At 36.1% G+C, this 17,104-nt stretch overlaps 2 pseudogenes; both read left to right on the forward strand.

Moving 5' to 3' along the window:
- Positions 1–2,073: 2,073 nt before the first annotated feature.
- On the forward strand, positions 2,074–6,550 carry LOC116111113 (annotated as a pseudogene).
- Positions 6,551–8,501: 1,951 nt separating this feature from the next.
- LOC116111114 lies at positions 8,502–13,186 on the forward strand (annotated as a pseudogene).
- Positions 13,187–17,104: the final 3,918 nt, after the last annotated feature.

Consider the following 17,104-nt stretch of genomic DNA (forward strand, 5'->3'; position numbering starts at 1 on the left):
ATGATACACAATACAAATTAACAATAAGCACATATGCCAATTTTAAATAAATTTTAATGTTATAAGAAACGTTAAAAATATATAAATAATTAGGCTCGTTTGTAATGGGCTTTTTTTTAATATATAGTTTTATTGTATACAGTGTCTTATTTTTGAAACATGCAGTCTTGAAAATGTAAACTTATAGGATATACGTTGCTGATTCTATACAATTAATATTATATGTAGAACAATTTATATTGTCTGGTTAAAAAATGTAATTCAATTCAACTATGGATCTCTTATTTAATTTCAGCTGAAAACCACCAACAATTGCGCCTTTGAAATTATTGTAAAAATTAAATTGATTAGTCTTTTCACATCCATTGTTATATAAAGGATTCTTAATTCATTTGCAAATAAATATAACATTTTATTATTTTAATTTTAGCATTAAATTATTTAACGAGCAAAATATAACTTATATCATATAAAAGGCCAGGAAGAAGTCTTTAATTGATGGTAAAAAGCATTATTACTATCGTTATGGTCATATAATTTGATGAATTTTGTTCTTATAACATTTACAGATTATTAATTAAGTGATAGGGTATATTTAAATATAAGAAATATTGCAGTATTTAATTTTACCACAATGTCATAACTTGCTTTGCTAAAAAATATATAGAGCATTAATGTGAAGCTAGAAACTAACAAAGTAATTAAGGAAGGGTGGTGAAACCAAATTTGGAGATATGTTATTATTGGATAATTAATATTCTCATTAATGGGGAAATTTGCACGTGAAAGGTCTTTGAATTTTAAAGCCGAAAGCATTTTTATTTTCTTCCAAAACACATTAAACCATTTTCATTTAAAAATGACTCAATAGAAAAAGATAAATAAAATTTAAATAAATAAATGTAGCATGTATTTATTGATTGATTGAGTTATTGAGGAGCATCAAAGATTTTTTTTTTTTTTTTTTTCATACAATTAATACATAACAAGATTGAAAAGACTATTGCCAGTATGATATAAATGCAAAGATCACCAAACTAAATGGCAAAGTATTATTATATGGTTGATGATTAGTAAATATAGGTGACTTATTAATTATAATTATAAAAATAATAGTACACAATTTTACTCTGCAATAAATAATTATTGGCCTCTCAATCGCGCCAGCACATTGTACCTTTCATTAAATACGACATAACCCTTTTGCCTTGATTAGTTTTTTTTTTAAACAAATAATCAAATAGGGAGAAATTTGTAACTTAAAAAGAAAGGTGTCTGAGCTGTAAACATATGGAGAACTCTATAAGAATTTTTCTGAAAATGACTCACTATTCATACTGTAGATGAATTTATTTATTTTATGTATAACAAGTAATTTCCGAATTTATCCTGGGATAAAAAATGAAAGGTTCAGATTTTTCTTTTTGTTTATATAATCATAAGAAATAGAAAACTGCGGGGTTTCTGCAGCCCCGCATGGTAGTTTTTTCTCTGACTCTGTCGTTCATTACACTTACAAATAAATAAAAAATATGCATTAAGAAATATTAAACTAATTAGATTTCCAAAATGGGAATTTTTTGTATTCTTTTCAAGCGTCAATTGAATTTACTTATTTTTAATATATTTTATGTAAACCCTCATTTTGTTGGTGAGAGGGTTAATAGAAATAAACAAATGAAGAATAAAGAGAGAGAGAAATCAAATACAGAGAGAGTTTATATAAGTGGGATTGTTGCCTCTCATTCTTGCTTGCTCTTCGTATTTTTTATTTTATTTTTTCACTCTTCTCTTCGTTTTCAAAACTTGTACACATACATTGTTCTGTTCTGTTTTACGGAAGCAGAAAAAAGCTTTTAGTTTTCAGAAAGATTGTTCCCATTGGGCTTTCAAGTTGAGGCTTTTGTTGATGTTAATGTAGTAGTTTTCTGTTAATGGGTTTGTTCTAGTTTTTATTTGTCTCCCGTGACTGACATTCCAGTCTGCTTCACATGTTTTGCTTGATTCCGAAGCAAAATCACTGATCAAGAAGAGATATTCCACCTCTTTTCCACAGAAACTCCTTTAAAATCCATGCAGATCTGTGGGATTACCTTCACATTTGCTTCTCTCGTTCTTCAGCACACAATATTTCTCAAAAACCATAAATGGACAGTTTTCTACACATCTTTTATTCCTGAATCGTTTCAAGGCGCTGGAAATGACATAACAATGCAACTGACATTGTTTTGGAGTCAGATCAGAGCGCCATGATAGTTCCATTGTTGAAACTTCTCGTGGCTATTGTTTGACCATGTCGATTAGCTATTCATGAAAGGGTTTATATGAGTATGTCATTGTTGGTGAAGCTGTTTGGCCCGCAAACTGAGAAGAGATACAAATGGGAGCCAATGAAAGACGATATCGAGTTGGGTAACTCAGTTATCCAATGGTCCTGGTTCAAATCCCAATGTAAAACGAAAGAGGTCATTTTCTTTCATCCTTCCGTTTTCATTACTCAAATCAATCTCTCTTTTATACACAAATCTAATTTTACATTTTATTATAATGCAGGTTTATCAGCTCTCCATTGGTGCTGCATGTGGCCTTCTTGGCGTCCGATCGGATCATCATTCAAGTTCTTGACGATTCCACAGACCCAACAATCAAGGTAATACAAATATAAAATAATGTGTATAATTTAATAGCAAATTGATTTGTGAAGTGGGATTTTATTTAATTGCATAAAATGCAGGACTTGTGGAGCTAGAGTGCCAAAGATGGGCGAGTAAAGGGATAAATATAAAGTATGAGATAAGAGGAAACAAGAATGGGTACAAAGCGGGGGTCACAAGGAAGGGATGAAGCGTAGCATGTAAAACACTGCGATTATGTAGCCATTTTCGACGCGTTCAACCGGAGCCTGATTTTCTCTGGCGCACCATTCCTTTTCTTCTTCACAACCCTGAATTAGCCCTGGTTCAAGCTCGCTGGAAATTGGTACGTAAAATCTTTCTTAACCTATAATTTTTTATTTATTTTATTTTTGGAGGATATCATAAACACCGTTCAGGTTCCTAAAATGATCATGGGTGATAATTTCACAATTTTTATTGAACGAACTCAAATCTGAAAATTGTGTCATATATCTTAATCTATTATGTTACAGTTTTGTGTTAGATAGTGAAATGATAACTTTGATTATAAAAAATATATATGATAATTTTTTTTTTTCTTTATATCTTACTCTTAAATGAGACAAACAATCCGACATCTATAAAATCATATACAACAATATATACCATATATAACAATAAACTTAATTAAAATAAAGGGAATTTAAACCTATACTTAATTGAATTTGGGAATAAGAAATAAAAATTTCGACCGAATTTTATTATGTGGGCTTATGGTAATGCGAACCTTCTCTAATTTAGAATCTAAGATAGATTTTGAGGAAGAGTTATAAAAAATAACCTGTCGGGGGGAATTCACCTTCAAGGTGGTGGTCCACTCTCATGGATCTCAAGAGTCTAATGCCTTGCTGGATTGCCCATCTTTGCCACGTTCGCATATTCCATGGGTTCTACTCCATGGGACCCAGATCAAGACCAAACCAACTGGGAAATCGTATATAAAAAGCTGAAATGTCATGTTCAGTGTCGTTAGGTCTTTTGTTAATCTGTTTGCCTTACACATTTGAAAGACTGAACGTGTCTTACAAAAAGTCAATAATTAAGCTACTTGTTTTTTATGTACATGTGGCATAAGCATGGTCACTGGGGTGGGGCCTTGGGCTATTCTACGCTCAATCCCTTCATTGAGGGGCAATATAGTCTTCTTCTGAAATGGCAGCCGGCAGAGGCATGTGCAAAATAATGGTGGACCTCGTGTTGAAATCACTGTCACTACACTGTGTAGTGTGTATTGCGTTTATTTCTAATTTCAAAACGACACTTGATTTGATTCGTTTTTGATATCATATTTATGATGGTGTTTGTACTACAAAAGATCATAGCCAGTGCCAGCTAGTGAAATGGCGTTGTCTTTCTTTTTTGCAGTGAATGCTGACGAGTGCTTGATGACAAGAGATGCAAGAAATGTCTTTAGATTACCATTTCACGTGGAGCAAGAAGTGGGGTCTCCTATGCCTTCTCGGCTTCAACGGTATGCTATCGCCCCACCCTTACCAGTAAGTTACTGCAACTTAAATTACAGTTGAATGAACAGTTCATTCTTGTCATTCTAATAGTGGTTAATAAAAACCTTATGTTACAATTCAGGACTAATTTGGTTTATTTGATGCCTCTGTTTGAAAAGTATCGGAAAGCCCCAAAGGTGAGCTTAAGTGGAAATGAGCTTATTTAATCCCAGCAAAATTTCGGGTTTGAGTCTCTGCCACTTACCTTTGGTGAGGTGGCATATCTACGTCCCGTACCCACCCGCGGAGATACCCTTAGCTTTGCCCTGACATAGGTGCGGTAGACGCAATTTCTATGTGTGTGTGGGGAAAGAGCGATGTTCCCTACCGGATTGGGTCAACCCCTAAAAGAAAGAAGTATAGGAAAACAACAGTAATGGTGAACAAGTATAGGAAAACTTTTAGAACTCAAGCTAAGGGAGAACCTAACATGAAAGAACGTCTGATAGGTGGAGAGCCCTTAGGCTTAAGTACCACACTTGATGGGTGTGAGATTCCGATGTGGGATCCTAACATTGCACCCTCCTTAAAAGCCGCAGTCCAGATGGCTTTCACTCTATCAAACATTGACACCAGTAGCTCTTTCCCCCTTTGGACGGCTCAATTATCTATTAGTTTTCGATGAATCACCCCCTCCCAAGGAGAGCACACTGCAACCTTATCTAGCCTATAGGTAGCCTTTCCAACTAACTTCAACGAAAACACCAATGTAGAAATCAAGCTCAAGGAGAGTTCAACCCAAAAGATCGGCCTGATAGGTGAGAGAGTCCTTAAGCTTAAGTACACATTGGTGGGGGGTGAGATCCCAATGTGGAATTCTAACAAAAACACAGTAATGTGATTTTAATGTCAATTGTCAAAGAACTATAGGAACATGAATTTTTGTTCTTTATACAAATGGTAGGTAATGGCAAATGAAATGTTTGGATATGATACAGGGACAGCCGGTGTGTGGAGGATGCTGCTCTAGAGGCTGGAGGATGGGAAAGATAGGACCACTGTTGAAGATAGGATTTGGCAGTCCGAGCAAGTCTCAAAGGGGAAGTTTGTATATCTTGGTGATGTAAAGGTACTTCACATAAAGTCTTTTATATGAACTATTTCAGTTTTCAAACTAGCTTATGTTTCTGCTCTTTACTTAATCTGTATAGTTTGTTTCTGAAAGTATTTGAGTGTTTAGTGTCTTTACTATAGGTGAAAATGAATGCCAAGTACTTTCAAGGCTTATCGGTATCAACGCACGATGGTTTTGGGTCCTGCAAACCTTTTAGGAAAATGGTGATGGAGATTATCAGAAACATGTAAGTTAATTGAAGTTGTTTTTTAACTTCATTTGGTGGAGGAAATGATGATTGGTTTCTGATCTTGTAATTTAGTGACAAATTCAGGAACCGAAATGAAATCAAATTAGTAGCTTAGACTTTATTCATATGTCATACAGAAAGTATCTTTGTGAAGAAGGTTCATGTGATTATAGCTCTTCGTGGTGAGGAAGGTCGTAGCACACATTGTCACTTTTCTTTTACTGCGTGTATGCCAGCAACTATTGTGTCCCTGAAGTTGAGGTTCCGAAGGGGGTGCTGTTTATATTCCTGCCGTTAACCATTCTCAATGCTGTTGGAACCCCAAGGTCTGGTTTTCATGCAACTTAGTCGTTTTTCATGTAATGTATGATCTTTCAATAGTTAAATTCCATTTACATTTGATTTGCTGGTGCGTATGCAAATCAGAGGAGAAATTTGTTTCGTTTAAGACTTTTATTTGGGAACTAGCTTCTTGATTTATTTTTTGTGTCAACTGCAAACAATTCTTCATGGTAAATTGATCTTGCTTTGAAGAAGAAATTAACAGAATGTACCCTCATTGCAGACAACACTCTTCTAAGAAGCCCTCAGCTCTCATGCTTTTCGTGATCTATTTTCATGCTGCAGGTCACTCCACTAATGGTTTCTGGATCCTTTTTGAAAATGTCATGTCGCGGACCGAACAAAAGTACCTTTATTGGCCTGATGGAAGGTGTTAGAGTAAATGAGGGGATTGTTACTGAGAAATTAGGAGATGCCCTCAAGTTTAAAGAGGAAGCAAAACACCCAGGAAACCCGATCCTGATGGAGACAGGTAAAATTTCGCAACCTGGAACTGCCATAAGCGCATATTACTGCAGGGTAACAAACTCATGTTAACTTCTCTTGTCTTTCAGTTTATACGTTGACAGAATCCACATGTTAGAACTTGGAGTTGGAGCGTTCTTATTCTTGTGTGGCTGTTATGATATTCTTTGGCAAAAACCTCTTTCCTTTACCTTTTCTTGCAAGCCTTGCATTCTTCATCGCGGGTTTCGGTTATATCGGCACTTTGTCCCCCACTTAGTATGATTTCCGAGTTAACGGTTAATGTAATTCTTTCGGCCATCTTGGCCTTTAGCAGGGTCATTCTCTTCCTCTGAACATTATAAGTGGCGTCTTTTTGACAGTTTCTGTATAAAAAGAAAAGAGGTCATTCTTTTTAGGTGAGTATAAGAATTGGAGTCATCAATTAGTTTATCTTGTGAATATCTGAGAAAACCAAGGAAGTTAATAAAAAGTGTTGTCAATTATACAAAGAAGATAGGATCAGTGAAGACAGCTATGGTTTCAGACCCAAGAAGATAGAGGAACATTTTGGAATGAATTGTTTGAGATTGTAAGAATTGTAGATTTTTTTTTTTTTTTTTTCTTCTTTCCGTTTTTGTTGTTGCTGGAATTGTTTGAGGAATAAATTGACAGGATGGGTAATTTCAGAGTTAAATTTCTTTTCTCTGCGTGAGAGATTGCCCCAATTACGCATTTAGATCTTTCATCAACAAAAAATTGGAACTTCTAATTACCTTTCAACTACATGCATGGAGTTGAAACTGAAAACCATGTGAATACAATTCTGTACAGGATAAAACGTACACATAATCTCTAGCCAAAATATAACTTCATTGTTATTTACCCTCTTTTAATTTGATATTCAATACAAATAGCACAAAATCAAAACTTTTAGCAGGACTTGTCTATCTACTGAAGTTTTTATTTAAAATAGAACCAGACACCAATCTGAAATCTTATCAATGAGCTCGGTAACTGCCTCTAAAATTGGAATAAGAGTATGGAATAAAAATAATATGGTTTTTTGGTCGGGCCTTAGACAATAACAGTGGGCTAGCAATTCTTACTTGGTGAAGTGGGGCTTGGCCTTCAACAGAAAGGTCTCTCGGGTCTAATGAGAAGCCTTGATTTGCTTCTCAGCCCAATTAAGGGCCTAATAGTTTGTAGATTTTTTATTAAATTCTGCTACCTTGGATCGATCAAATACAAATTCTAATTATAATGAATTGTAATTTTCTTAAGCAAAAGGATCTCCTGCATCGCCTCATTCTTTGTAACCTTGGGCAATGTATAATATCGTTTAGTCCCTAAATACTATCTCTTAATATCTTCTCTTTACTTAAACTCTCATATATTACCCTTGAATATGATATTGATTATTATATACCAAAACTACTATTACAAAGAAAAAAGATGATAAATATTCTTTCAAATTTTTCATGAACGTTAATCAAGGTATAATTCATGGCACAAAAGCAAGTAATTACCTTTCAATTTTTTGAGTTTCTGATCCTCAGTATGAGATTGAAGATAAAAATACCTCAGCTTTGAAAATACGTACTTTTCTAGTTGGCAAGTTGTATCGTGGAATTAAATAAGTTTGCTTCAGCCATATTCTTAGGACGGTCTACTGATGAATTTTTCAGACTTTCACAAAGCCTTTAAGTGTGTAGGATAGTTTCTTTTCAAAGTGTTCTAAATAAAAGATAATTATAGATAAAGATGCAATTACATTTATATTGTTTAAATTAGTGCTGGGGTTTAGAGATAAAAATATTTGGGAGCAAAAATCACAACCCTTTAAGCAAATACGGTTGGCCTGCAAATAAAAAGGGTAAGAAAGGGCCAGCAAGGTGGTTACTGGTTGTGAATGACAAGTTCCTCTTAATTTACGGTCTTAGACTTTGATATTAGGGACATGTTTATCACACTAGTGGTGGTACGGGTGGCACTGGTTTGAGTATCGGCTCAAATCTTAGGAACCGGAACCGTATAGCATCGGTCCGAGATCTAGGAACCAGAACCGGAGCGGTACTATGCAGTTTTAAATATAAACGGAACCTATCCGTTCTAGTATCTTGTACTGTTCCACACAAACACACCAAACAACTCCACTAAAAAATCAACCAAAATCATATCAAACTCACAACAGTCAACCACAAGTCGCTCGAGGTGGCAGTGAAGGTGAGATGGTGCTCGATAGTAGTAAGGTGGAGATGAGACGTTTGGATGAGAGATCATGTGCGATGGCGCAGCTATTTGGAGAGACAGTCGCGGGGCAGGTGATGGCGTGCGCGGTGGGTTTAGGGGTGATGGCAAGGTGGTGGCAATGGTGTAGACTGGTGCAAGGAGATGCGAGCCAGTCGCGCGATGATGATGGAGGCGTGATCGATCACAGAAATGCAGGCACGGATCGCACAAATGCAGGCTGATCGATCGCACAAATGCAGGGGCGATCGATCGCACAATAGGCAGGACAGATGCGATTGACCCAAAGAATCAGAGATAGCTTCTCCTGCACAAGCACAGTCGCATGACATGCGAGGCAGACGCGAAGAAGAAGCTGAACAAAACAGAACAGACAGAAAAACTGCAACGGCCAAATGGGAACTAGAAATGGGGATTGGAACAGCGAATAGGAACGAAGAGTGCGACTGTCGGTTTCCAGAAATGGTCGGCAGTGGGGCCCAGCAAAGATTAAGAGTTGAGAGAATTTTTTCCTCTACAACCTCAACGACGAGGAAGAAGACAAGAACGGGAGAAGTAGAAGAAACCAGACTTTGTAATTTCGTACCAGCCCCAACTACTTGCTGAAATTACGGGCTGCCACTCAGTTCTTAAACCGGTTCAAATCACATATCATATTCTCAGTTTTGATTATGATTCTTGGGTCGGTTCGATTACTTGAGTGGTGGAACCAGAATAGAAACCGTATAGTACCAGTTCTACATTTGAGAACCGGAACTATCACATAGTGTCTACTCCTGGTAGAAACTAGAATAGGAGCATCTGGTACCTTGCGGTTCCGGGTCCACCGAAAGTTTTGCTCCACCTAGGTGGTGTTGTGATTTACCTTCTCTAGATCGTTAGACCAACTCTTGTCCTTGGTGGCCGGGTGAAACCCGTTTGACTCGGGCTAAGCCCATGTCAAATTTGAGAAAAAAAAAATAAGACTAGGATGGTTTTACTAAAAATTAAAAACATAGTTAAATAATTAATTAAATATAAATCAGCTTAACAAATTAGAATTTATATTTCATGTAGACTATTTGAATAAACAATACAATAATCTTAAATCTTTAAAATCTATTAATTTAGAAGTAAAGATAAAAAAAAGTTAATACCATTTAGTAGGGGTGGGCGGGTCGGCTACTTGCCCTTTTTTAAGGAATCGGAATCGACCAGTGTTTCTGAATTAGCTGGAACAGAAACCTATTTACAGGTTTGGTTTCGGTTCTAGGTACCCAATAAAATTACAGATGGTCCATATTGTTTAAAAAAAATAACAAATAAACCCTTAAAAGTACAAATACACCCCATCTCACAACAAATTTGACCATGGGATATAAATCAGTACCAACACTTTGAAAAACCGTTTTTTATAAGCTAAAACCCTAAGCGCTACAACAAAACTAAGCCAAGTTCTCTCGCTTTTCTTCTCTTCTCCCACACAAAACCTAGTCAAGGTAGCCTAAAAGTTACGCCTATATCTCTATTCCCTTCACTTCGAACAAAACAAGTCAAGTTTCTCCTCTTTTCTTATTCTCTTTCCCCCACAAAACCCTAGCAAGAGAAAACGAAGAACACCTTATTGTAGATGTCTTTTCTCTCTTATCTTCTTCTTCTCTTCTCCTTTTTGCATTTTTAAAAGAGGATTTGTGCCGAATTTTAAAAAATAGCAGGAAGAATTTGAAAGTCTAGCCAATTATTTTTATTTTTTTATTTTTTTTATGCTTTGGTGATTTTTTGTAGAAAAATCAAGATTTGGGGTTCTGTAATATTAATGTTAAATGGCAAATTGTTGGATTTGGATTCATGTTTTCTCCTTTTGTGTGTGTGTGTGTGGTGTGTGTGTTGGTTCAAATCAAGAGAAGAAATGGAAGAAAAAATAGAGTTATTTTTATTTAAAAAATTGGTTTTTGTGTTGTTGTGTCAGTATAGGTGATGAGAAGAAAAAGTGAATAGAAAAATAAAGTTGTTTTTACTAAAAATTGGTAAATTAATTTTAATAAACAGGTAAGACATCAATTAAATTCAGTTGTGAATAAAACAAGCAAAACAACAGAAAATTCTGGAAGAAATAAGGAAAAACTTAATTGAATCGTAAAATTTTACCATAGTCCTATATTTATTTTAATATTTCATTTAGTCCAGGTTCCAGGGTCCGGTTACCATTCCTAAGGTGGTGGAACCAGAACCAGACCGCATAGTGTCGGTTCTAGGTTTTCGGAAACGAAATTGACCTTGTGGCAATCCGTTTAGGTAGGAACCAGAATCGACCCAGGTACCCGTCGGTTCGGTGTACCTATTTTTTTGCCCACCATCACCATTTAGACCCCTTGATACCTAAGGATCTGCGCCCCTTGATACTTAAGAAAGTAACCCTGACCCTATCAACTTCCAAAAACTATCAACAAACCCCCTTCGTTGTTTTTCACCTTTTGAATAAATGGCGAGAAGGGCAAAGAAGCCATTTCCATTCAATATTTGAAGTACGTAGCATTGAAAACCCACCTATTATATGTGTGAAACTGAGAAGGGCAGTGGGGTCAAATCAAGTTATATGCTTTAGGTTAAAATTAGATTTACCCCAAGGTTTTTAAAACCCGGCCTGACTCGCGGTTGAGACGATTTGACCAATAACCGGCCATTGAGCAGGGTTGGGTTGGCAAAATGCAGGGGCTAAATTCACCCAGTATGTGTGTGTTGGAATGGGGTCATGTGTAGCAACCCGCCGGTCCAACGATTTTGGGGAAAAATTGGGGTCAACTCAAACCCTAGGTTCTTTCCTAAAATGCGATTTTTTTTACGGTTTTCCCAACTAATCATGGACCTCACCCATCTTCACTGCTTCATTATATATTTTTCATTTCATCTCTTAAATTTTTCATTTTTACGTGGGCGACAACTTGGTTTCATCTTCATTATCTTCATTTTATCTTCGGTAGTAACTCTAGTGTCCCGTTTGAAAACTTGGATAGAAGGACAGTATTTGTAAGCAACAAAATACTGAATAACATAAAGTGTATGTAGGCTTGATTTGAACTGGCCAATAACTTTAAAATCTTTTATTTTTGTTATTTTCGAATAAATTTATTACTGATTGAGTTTTCATTAATCAAGATCTACTCATTCCTTTAAAGTCATTGAAATCACAAGTTGTTACAAATTTTCGTAACAACACATATAATATATTAAATTGTTTCATCACATTTTTTCAGATTTAGGATGTAGAAAATAAAATAAAATTTTAAATTAAGGGAAAGATTTATTGTAGATAGGTTGTGCATAAAATACTTGGCTGTAATACACTACAACCAAATTCACAAACTTTCTTTCATAACCCCGATGTGGCAACTTGCAATTATTAGCTCGTAAATGGGTCCCATTTACTCATATGGTCCGCTTTGCTCATTTGCAAGCTGACCAATTGCAAGGTTACGTCAAAATTGTAAGAGAAAGTTTGTAAGATGGATTGTGAGTCAATCTTATCTAACTATTTTTATGTCTTACTTGGTAATTTTTATAGAAGAAAAATTGTAATTTAAGGGAAAAAAAATATAAATCAGGATATAATTAGGTAAAACGGGGGTCAATAGCATCACTCCTTTTAAAATATCCCCGGATAAAAGGGGCAGGGCATACATGATATTTAAAAAAAAAAAATGAGAAAATAAGTGTTAGAAAATTTTCCTAGGTGTTTAAACCACCAGCAATATCGAACGGATACACAAATGCTTAAACCTTATCAAATGATTACCAAAAGAAATGTAAAGATGAGCTCCTCACGCCCAAGTGAAAATCGTATGGCATAGATTTAAACACCATATCAATCATGATCATAATCTTACCAGAACACTCCAAAAATCTCGTACATAGACTATAAAGCCAAACTCAACAATAATCGAACTTCATTTCCCCACACACACTACCTTCCAACTGAAGCAAAGCACAACCCTCATTGTTTCCTCGCCCCAAACCCGAATGGCCTCCTCTCTCACCTTCTCCCGATTCTGCCTCCGCCGCTGTCGCCACCACACACCTCAACCAAACTCCTTCTTCCCCTCCTAAAGCCGTCTCTTTCCTCGTCACCCACTCAAACATTCCCTCCCCTGCCGCTTTTCTAAGCCTCTCACTCTCTCTTTCTCCACCAAAAACCCACCATCTTCGCGCCATTTCTCTCGGGAAAACTCCGGACGCCACTCTGTCTTACTAGACCCGCCGCCGGGAACTCAGACCACCACCATCTCCCCTCACCGCCGGCAAAAAGGCCATCCTTTGTCGCCGTCCCCGGCGCCTTCACACCAACCTGCTCTCAAAACACCTCCCGGGATTGTCGAAAAGTCCGCTGAGCTAAGGCCAAAGGCGTGGACACCATCGCCTGCATTTCTGTAAACGATGCGTTTGTCATGAGGGTGTGGAAGGAAAATCTTGGAATTAAAGATCAGGTGCTCTTGTTGTCTGATGGGAATGTGCGAGTTCACAAAAGCAATTGGTTGTGAGTTGAATTTGAGTGATAAACCCGTTGGGTTGGGGATTAGGTCAAGTAAGGTACGCGCTTTTTGGCCGAGGACGGCGTCGTTAAGGTGCTTAATTGGAGGAGGGCGGCGAGTTTACCTTCAGTGGAGCTGAAGATATAGCTCAAGTGCTCTGAGTCCGGTGAGTTTAGATTAATACGAGAGTTGAAGAATTAAAACTTCCTAATAACAATGGGATACATAAGTTAGGTTTGTTCAGATTTGAATTTTTTTATGTTCTTGTTTGTGAAATTGTGATGGTAATGCATATTGTTCCCTTGACTTGGGGGTTCCTTTAATTTCCTGTTTGCCTATTTGTGCCTAAGATGTTGCATCCTGCGGGTTGATATTTTTTTTATTGTCTAATGTTTTGGCATGAAGGAATGTGACTTTTATGATGCTGCAGGGTTGTCTCTTTGAACATTGAGTATTTTTAGTGATTTGTGTAGTGACCAGAGCATTAGTCTACTACTTTTTCTTTTTCTTTTCTCTTTTGTCTTCTGTATGACATACTCGCATAAGAGAGAAAGAGGAAGGAATAGGCGTTTGATTTAGGGGACAGAAACTTTGTTGAGTTCACTTTGAATACAACTGGACCTTAATTACTTTAACTGGATTCACTGATTTTAGGATGTTAGATTTTACTACCTGCCTGTGTAAATTCATTAGGGTGTGCAAGATGAGCTGAGATCTGGAGTATTTGGGTTATTTAGCTCGGCTTAATGACAGAACTCAAACTTTGCCTAAGTTGAGTCTTTGGGCTTCAAATTCAGCATGAGATAGTTTCTAATAGAATGTGAGATAGTACTGAAACTGGCTGAGGATAAGTTCTTGGACTAACGGATCATTAATCTGATTCGTGCTCTATGTATGGTGTGTGTGACTGCATCAAACAAGTGGTGTATTCATCTAGATCAAGAGCTTAGGATGAGCAGAATAACTAAGGATAGGTAAAAGTTGTGAGTTCAACTTTATATGTTAGCCTTTTAAGTTGATCAGAGTAAAAAGAGCTACAAACATCAATCAGAAATGGACGTTATTTTGTGTAGTTATGGTAAGATTTCTATCATGTGGTGTTGCTAGGCAACCCGATTTAAGTAAATACCGATTCAAGCCATGACATTGAGATGTTCGAGTGAGTTACAGAGCTCACTGTCCCCCCCCCCCATTGTTTTCTTCTTGCCTATGATCTAGTAATCCAATTGCGTAATACTAAGAATAGTCATATTCCTTTCATATTTGTTGACGTTCATATAAAATTTTACTATTGCTAATTTGGGTGATAATCATCTAATACCGCCTCTTTTGTTTAAAACGTGTGTACTAAATTAATGGTGGCACATTTGTTCACGTGTATATGATTTTTTGCCCAATTGATTGCAAATTTTTTGCATACTACGTCCGTCTACAGCATTACCATTCACAAATAACGCTGATCAGTTCAATTACTTGCAGAACGTTTTAATAAAATGCGATGTAGAGGGATTTTAATATGAATCCAATGAGTTAATGTCATATTTCTAGCTGTTTTTATCCATCTTGTTCGGACATGGAGGTGAGTACTAGACAAATAGTTCTAGGAATTAATAAAGTTAGAATCAGTATTTTCTATGTGATTTATGTTGGTTATTTATCATCAAAGTGAATATCTTGCCCAGGTCATAGTTGTCCCGCTGATTTAGTTAATCAATAATGCTCTACATGTTATTACAGACGTAGTATAAAAAGAAAATGAGACATGAACCATAAATGTACCAATAAAACGTAAATGGATTTAACAAGAGTTTGTGTGGCATCTATTGAATTATTGTACCAAAATGAATACTGTTTGTTAGAAAGAGGTTTCCTGAAAGGAGTACTGTATTATCACTTAACTCCCGTGTGGGATGAGACCTCTCTTTATATTGTCTCTTTCCTCCCTCATCTATTTTTTTCTAATAGTCAACCCTTGAGTCAAGGAGCAAAATTGTAACTACACTACGTATTCTGGATCGAAGAAGATATGTAAAAAAAGTGAAAAAATTTATATTAACCAATATGAAGATATTTGGTTTTTACAAAAATATCCCAAAAGCTCTATGTGTGAAGGTCAAATATGTAACAGTACATTAGATTATTATTTCATAAAGGCAAATAGGTATTTTACAGCTTCTATAACCAATTTCACTTAGACAAAAAAGGAGATGAGGGGGTACGTGACAATTTATTCAAATGTGAAGGGAGGTCAAAAATGGTTTATCGTACCACAGGGATGACAATTAATTTAAATGAAAACCTCAGGGGAGGTTAGATTATGGCAGCTAAATTTACAAGTAGCAAATGATAAGGCCTATATTTGATATTCTCATTGAATCATATTCTAGTGAGGAGAGATTTCAGATAATATGCTAATGATTTGACGCTCTCTTTGAATCAATACCTCACCCTTACCCGTGCTAATTTGATTGATTGAGAGATACACCAGTGATTTTTTTTTTAATGTTCATGCAATTATAAAGTTGAATAAAATATACTATGTTAGTAATTATACATTAAATATATTATTTATTCATAGTTATATATTTTTTGGACAAATGGGGCGGGGAGGGTCAAAATTAGCAGTTTCACGCCCGCCTCAAGATGATATGGATCCTTATATTCAAATCCAAATCCCCCTAGTCAAGGTAGCCTAAAAAGTTTACGCCTATATCTTCTATTTCCCTTCATCTTCGAACAAACAAGTCAAGTTCTCTCCTCCTTCTTATACTTCTCTTCCCCCCACAAAACCCTAGCCAAGAGAAACAAGAACACCTTATTGTAGATGTCTTTTCTTCTCTTATCTTTTCTTCTCCTTCCTTTTTGCATTATTAAAAGAGGATTTGTGCCGAATTTTAAAATAGCAGGAAGAATTTGAAAGTCTAGCCATTTTTATTTTATTTTTTTTTTATTTTTTTTATGCTTTGTTGATTTTTTGTTGAAAAATCAAGATTTGGGTTTCTGTTAATATTAATGTTAATGGCAAATTTGTTGGATTGGATTTCATGTTTTCTCCTTTTTGTGGTGTGTGTGTTGGTGGGTTGTTGTGTTCAATATCAATGAGAGAAATGGAAGGAAAAATAGAGTTATTTTATTTAAAAATTGGTTTTTGTGTTGTTGTGTCAGTATAGGTGATGAGAAGAAAATCATAGAAAAATAAGTTGTTTTTACTAAAAATGGTAAATAATTTATAACAAGGTAAACATCAATTAAATTCAGTTGTGAATAAAACAAGCAAAACAACAGAAAATTCTGGAAAAATAGGAAAAACTTAATTGAATCGTAAAATTTTTACAATAGTCCTTATATTTTTTTAATATTTCATTTAGTCCAGGTTCCAGGGTCCGGTCCATTCCTAAGGTGGTGGAACCAGAACCAGACCCTATAGTGTCGGTTCTAGGTTTTCGGAACCGAAATTGACCTTGTGGCAATCCGTTTAGGTAGGAACCAGAATCGAAACCCAGGTACCCGTCGGTTCGTGCTACCCTATTTTTTTGCCCACCATCACCATTTAGACCCCTTGACTAAGGATCTGCGCCCCTTGACTTAAGAAAGTAACCCTGACCCTATCAACTTCCAAACTACCATATACAACCCCCTCTAGTTAGTTTTCACCTTTTGAATAAATGGCGAGAAGGGCAAAGAAGCCATTTCCATTCAATATTGAAGTAGCAATTGAAACCCACCTATTATATGTGTAAACTGAGAAGGCAGTGGGGTCAAATCAATTATATGCTTAGGTTAAAATTAGATTACACCCAGGTTTTAAAACCCGGCCTGACCTCGCTTTTGAGCCTTTGACCAATAACCGCCATTGAGCAGGTTGGGTTGGCATAAATGCAGGGGCTAAATTCACCCAGTTATGATTTGTGGTTGGAAAGGTCATTGTAGCAACCCGCCGGTCCAACTGATTTTGGGGAAAAATTGGGTCAACTCATACCCCTAGGTTTCTTTCCTAAAATGCGATTTTTTTTACCGTTTTCCCAAATTTTCATTCTATTGAGCCTCAACCCAGCTTTTCACTCTTCCATTATATATTT

Source organism: Pistacia vera, unplaced genomic scaffold (assembly GCF_008641045.1).
Source record: "Pistacia vera cultivar Batoury unplaced genomic scaffold, PisVer_v2 Contig626, whole genome shotgun sequence".
Lineage (NCBI taxonomy): Eukaryota > Viridiplantae > Streptophyta > Magnoliopsida > Sapindales > Anacardiaceae > Pistacia > Pistacia vera.